Here is a 5,833-nt window from a genome sequence, read left to right as displayed (position 1 = left end):
TGGAACATATTTGCATTTAGGAGTCGAAAATAAGCTGCGTAGAATAAGTGACATTATAAAACAAATGGAAATTGTAGTGTTAGATATCGGTATTGACGGTCTTCCACTATATAAGAGCTCACAGCAAACGTTGTGGCCTATTATGGGAAAGCTTTTTCCACAATTAAATACTGATGTATTGTTATTTGGCGTTTATTTAGGCACAAAAAAACCATCCAGCGTGAATAGTTATTTACAGGAATTTGCGTCTGAAATATCCAATTTACTTAAAAATGGTACAAACATAAGTGAAAAGGTATTTCAAATCAAAATCAGAGCGTTCATATGTGATTCGCCCGAAAAGGGATTTTTATGTCAGACTATGGGACATAATGCATTAGAAGGTTGTACTAGATGTTGCCAGCAAGGAGAACGCATAAACAACAGAACAGTTTACAGCACATTAAAGGCATTGTCATGCACTGACGAAGGTTTTTCATTACGAACAAGTGAAAATTATCACAAAATTTCAACGGATGCAAGGTCTGTTTTAGAGGAAATGGGTACAAAAATGGTGACACAGTTCCCACTAGATGCACTGCACTTGATTGATTTGGGTGTGGTGAAAAAGATGTTACTTTGCTTTTTGAATGGTAAAATGAATTTTAAAATATTGAACAATGAAAACAAAGAGAACTTGTTCAAAAAACTTGTATCTTTAAAAGACTTCGTTCCTAAAGAATTTGCTCGAAAACCAAGAGGCTTTGAAGAGTAGAGTTCCGACAGTTTATACTGTTACGAATTTACTCTTGCTAGTTTACTTTGTTAGGTTCGTATCTCTGGATTGACAAATAAAATCAACACTGTTTAATTTAATTCAACAACTCTTTATTTCACAACTCGTCTACACTATAGCAGTTTACTCTTAGCACTGATTGATTACGTTGGCGCTGCCACGGCTTATATAGCCACGCACTTCTCGCTGATGCCGATGTATCCTTCTAGAATATTGCGTCTGGAAATTACCAGAACATAATGCTATACGGCGCCAGACGCAAGCAGACAGTCGCGGCGCCAGACTCAGCAATTGTTTAACTAGACAAGCAGACAGTGCGGCGCCAGATGTCTGTTGTTTCGACAAGCAGACAGCCGTGGCGCCAGATGTCTACAACAAGACAAATGCTATTCCATATACCTACAGCTATTGTTCATAATCAGGGACGCATATAGTAATACAAATACAACTTAATACTACTTTTGTAACACTGCCCTCCACTAAAGCCTAATCGTCCCGATTAGGCACAAATCCTCTTGAACCAAATGGGGCGAGCCTCTCCAAATGTACTACTTTCATTTTACATCGTGCTTTTCCATTTCTTTGTATGCGGTATACCACGTCATTAAGTCGTTTCATCACCATATAGGGTCCTTCCCAGGGTGTCTGCAGTTTCGGGGACAAGCCTTTCTTTCGAAGTGGATTGTACAACAGGACCAGATCACCTTCTTCAAAACCTTTTGAATTTGCCGCTTGATCGAACCGGTCCTTCATCTTATTGCTCATCAGATGCGTATGCTGTCTTACCATTAGATGCAATTCATTCATTTCTTCTTTTAAGGCAGAACAAAAATTCTCCATCATTTCTTACAGCTGTAGGATTCGTTCCAAACTTAAGATCAGCAGGGAGTCGCAGATCAGATCCGAAAATAATTTTTGCTGGCGTGTAACCAGTTGTCTCGTGCTTCGCTGAACGATACGCCAGCAGGAACATCTGGATGCACTTGTCCCAATTCCGTTGGTCTTTATCAACGATTTTCCGCAGATGTTCTTCGAGCGTTCGGTTGAATCTCTCTACCATCCCATCTGATTGTGGGTGTAACGCTGTTGTCCGTGTCTTGTGGATGCCCAATAATGTACAGACTTCTTGGAAAATGGAAGATTCGAAATTCCTGCCTTGATCTGAGTGTAATTCGACGGGCACTCCGAACCTTGTTATCCAATTTTCTACAAACGCTTCGGCTACTGTCTTCGCTTCCTGGTTTGGTAAGGAATATACTTCTGGCCATTTACTGAAATAGTCCATGACAACCAGTAGATATTTGTTTCCGGCCGTACTGGTTGGGAACGGACCTGCAATATCCATTGCGACTCGTTCAAATGGTGATCCCACGTTGTACTGTTGTAGCCTACCGCGACTTTTGGCTTTAGGACCTTTAGCTGCCATGCACTCTACGCAATTACTTATCCATTCTGCTATGGAATCTCGACAACCGATCCAGTAGAACCGTTGTTTAATCTTCTCTATAGTTTTTGTAATTCCAAGGTGCCCTCCACTAGGTCCATTGTGATATTCTTTCAATACTTTTGGGATCATGGACTTCGGTACTATGATCAGCAGACGAGACTGTTTGCCATCTTCGCTTTCCCAGGTACGATGAAGGTATCCATTAACGAGGTTTATGCTGTTCCATTGGGCCCAATATGCTTTTGCCGTTGGACTCTCGTTACTTATTTGTTCCTTTGGTGGTCGTACCCCATTTTCTTTGGCCATTACCAGCTTTGTAAGATCAGGGTCCTCCAGCTGATTGATTCTGATGCGATGAGGAGTCCAATCATCTTCAGGTTCTATATTCAGTAATCGCACGTCGATTATACCTTCTTTTCCCTCTGATTTGGAGCAATGTTTACATTCCAGTGGACAAGGGCGACGTGATAATGCATCCGCATTTTTGTGGTGAATCCCCTTTCGGTGTTCTGTTTCGAAGTCGGAATTCTGTAATCTTTCAATCCATCGTGCAATTTGGCCTTCCGGATTCTTAAACTGTAATAACCATTTTAGTGCTGCATGATCAGTCCTCAGCAAGAATCGTTGTCTATACAAATACTTGTGGAAATGTTTTACGCATTCCACCACAGCTAGTAGTTCTTTTCGCGTCACACAGTAGTTTTTCTCTGGTTTCCCGAGCACTCTGCTGTAATACCCAATTACTCTTTCTTGCCCGTCGATGAGCTGAGACAGGACACCTCCAATTCCATAAGCGCTCGCATCTGTATCCAGGATTAATTTCTTTCCAGGTATTGGATAAGCCAACATCGGCGCCGTACAAAGTAGTTCTTTAAGCTGCTCAAACGCTTTTTCTTGTTCCAACTGCCATACAAACGGGCGATTCTTCTTTGTTAAATCATGTAAACTTCTAGCCACGTTCGCAAATCCAGGTACAAAACGGCGGTAATACGTGCATAAGCCGAGGAAGCTGCGGAGTTCGTGTATGTTGGTGGGTTGAGGCCAATCTTTAACTGCTTTTATTTTTCCCTCCTCGGTGTGAATCCCCTCAGTTGACACTTTATGTCCGAGATATGTGACCTGCTTCTTCCATAATGAACACTTTTTGGGATTCAAGCGTAATCCGGCTGATGCTATTCGCTGAAAGACTTCCTCTAGATTTTTCAGATGATCATCAAAACTTTTTCCCATGATGATAATGTCATCAAGATACACCAAACATGTCTTCCAGTTGAGTCCTTTTAACACATGTTCCATCAGTCGCTCGAACGTTGCAGGCGCATTACATAACCCAAATGGCATCACAGAGAATTCCCACAACCCGTCGCCCATACTGAAAGCGGTCTTTTCACGGTCACATTCATCGATCTCGACTTGCCAATATCCACTTTGTAGATCTAATGTAGAAAACCATTTCGCTCCAGACAAGGTGTCTAATGTATCGTCGATTCTTGGTAGAGGATAACTGTCTTTCTTTGTGACATCATTCAACTTCCTATAATCTACGCAGAAACGGGTGCTACCATCTTTCTTTTTAACTAAGACTATAGGTGAGCTCCATGGACTTATTGAAGGTTCGATTACACCGTTTTTGTGCATGTCTTCAATAATTTTGTTAGCATCCTCACGTTTTGCTAGTGGAACCCTACGCGGAGCTTGTCGGATTGGTTTAGCGTCTCCGGTATTTATGCGATGTTTGACAATGCCGGTTCTTCCTGTGTTTCCTTCGTTTGCAAATATGGATGCGTATTTTTCTAATAATTTTTCTGCTTTTAATTTTTTATTTCCATGCAGTTCGTTCAGCAAATTATTTAGGAGTGTAGGACTTATCTGCTGTGGCTCAATAGTAGGCTTCTGTTGTGACCGTTCGCATCGTGCTATTGCACTTATATTCTGGCACTGTCCAATTACTGCTCCTTTCTTCAGACTTATAGGCGTGTTGAATTCATTCACTACTCTGACTGGAATGGTGGCGTCTTCTCTAGTTTTCACAAGCGTTCTTCCTACCAATATGGGTGTATCTATTTTTGTTGGTTCCACAATCCACAACTCTTCAGTCCCACCACCTCCATTCACTTTAGCCCATACAATCGCCTCAGATTTTGGTGGAATACTCTGATTATCATCAACAATCACCCTCTTACTTTCAACGTTGGTCACATATCCGGTGTTTATAGGCATCTCCATGTTCTGACAAAACAGCATTTGCTTGTTTAAATCCAAAGTAACCCCGTGATCAATCATGAAATCTACTCCCATTATAATTTCATCCGTGATTTCTGCTACGATGAAGGTGTGATTAACTTCCAGGGTACCAATCATCACTTCGCAAAACACTTTTCCCGCGACAGCTGCTTCCTCCCCGGTGGCCGTTCGAAGCTTGCAACCGACTAATGGTTCAACCGTTCCTCTTACCACATCCGGTCGGATAATTGAATGTGTGGCACCAGTATCCAAAGTAAGCGTTGACAGTCGTCCATTTACGATGCCGTTGATAGTAAGATTGTTGTCATGGCGACCTATTTGTGATATCGAGATGGCGGGGCAAATAGTTGTGGGAACCAGCTCACGCCCCTTTGAACTGTTCCGTTTTAGTTTAACGACTTGTGAGATGTGGATGCTCCGTCCTCGTTATCTGTTGGTTGTTTCCGTTTTGATGGGTTTACTTTTATATTGCAATTTCGGGCAAAGTGACCCGCTTTTCCACAGTTGAAACATCTTCCTGTTGTATTTACTCGCGGTGCAGCAATTGTCTTCAGAGTCTTCAATATTTCTTCCATCAGCGCCGGTTGTTCCATTTCAACCCTTTGTACTTTGTGTGCTGGTTTACTTAGTAGGGAAGCTGTTTCCTGTGTGAGGGCGTGCGAAACCGTTTCAGCAAACGTTCTTTTTGGCAATGCATATGTGGCGCGTTTGGTGTCCACATCACGAATTCCATTTATGAAACATTGAATTTTTACCCTCTCAATGTAATCCACAGGTGCATCTGCATTTGCCAAATGAGCCAGTCGTTCTATTTCAGTTGCGAACTCTTGCAATGACTCGTTCATTTTCTGACCCCTATTTTGCAGTTCGATCTGGTATATTTGTTTCCGGTGCTCACTACCATATCGTCTTTCTATCGCACTCATCAATGCCTCATAGTTGTCCCGTTCACAGTCTGGAATAGTCTGAAGGATTTCTGCCGCAGGCCCTTTCAATGATACAAACAAGGACGCCACTTTGTCCGCTGCATTCCAGTTATTGGCCATTGCTGTCTTTTCAAACTGAAGTTTGAAAATTTGAAATGGAATACTTCCATCGAATGTGGGTGCCTTCAATCTTCGATTATTTGTTGATGGTGCAGGGCCATGTAGTTGCAGTTCTCGCCCACGATTACTTAACTGAAGAACTTCTGATTTTAAATTTTCTTCGTCATTTTTTAAAGTGCTTAATTCGTCTTCAAATTTTGAAAATTTCTCTTGCACTTGTGTATTATTTTCTGTAATCTGTTGTGCCAAACGCTTTTCTAACTGCGTATTATTTTCAGTCATTTGTTGTGTAAGGCGAGACTCTAACTGTGATGTATTTTC

The sequence above is a fragment of the Bactrocera dorsalis genome, chromosome 6 (assembly GCF_023373825.1).
Source record: "Bactrocera dorsalis isolate Fly_Bdor chromosome 6, ASM2337382v1, whole genome shotgun sequence".
Taxonomy (NCBI): domain Eukaryota; kingdom Metazoa; phylum Arthropoda; class Insecta; order Diptera; family Tephritidae; genus Bactrocera; species Bactrocera dorsalis.
This window is presented reverse-complemented; position numbering follows the sequence as displayed.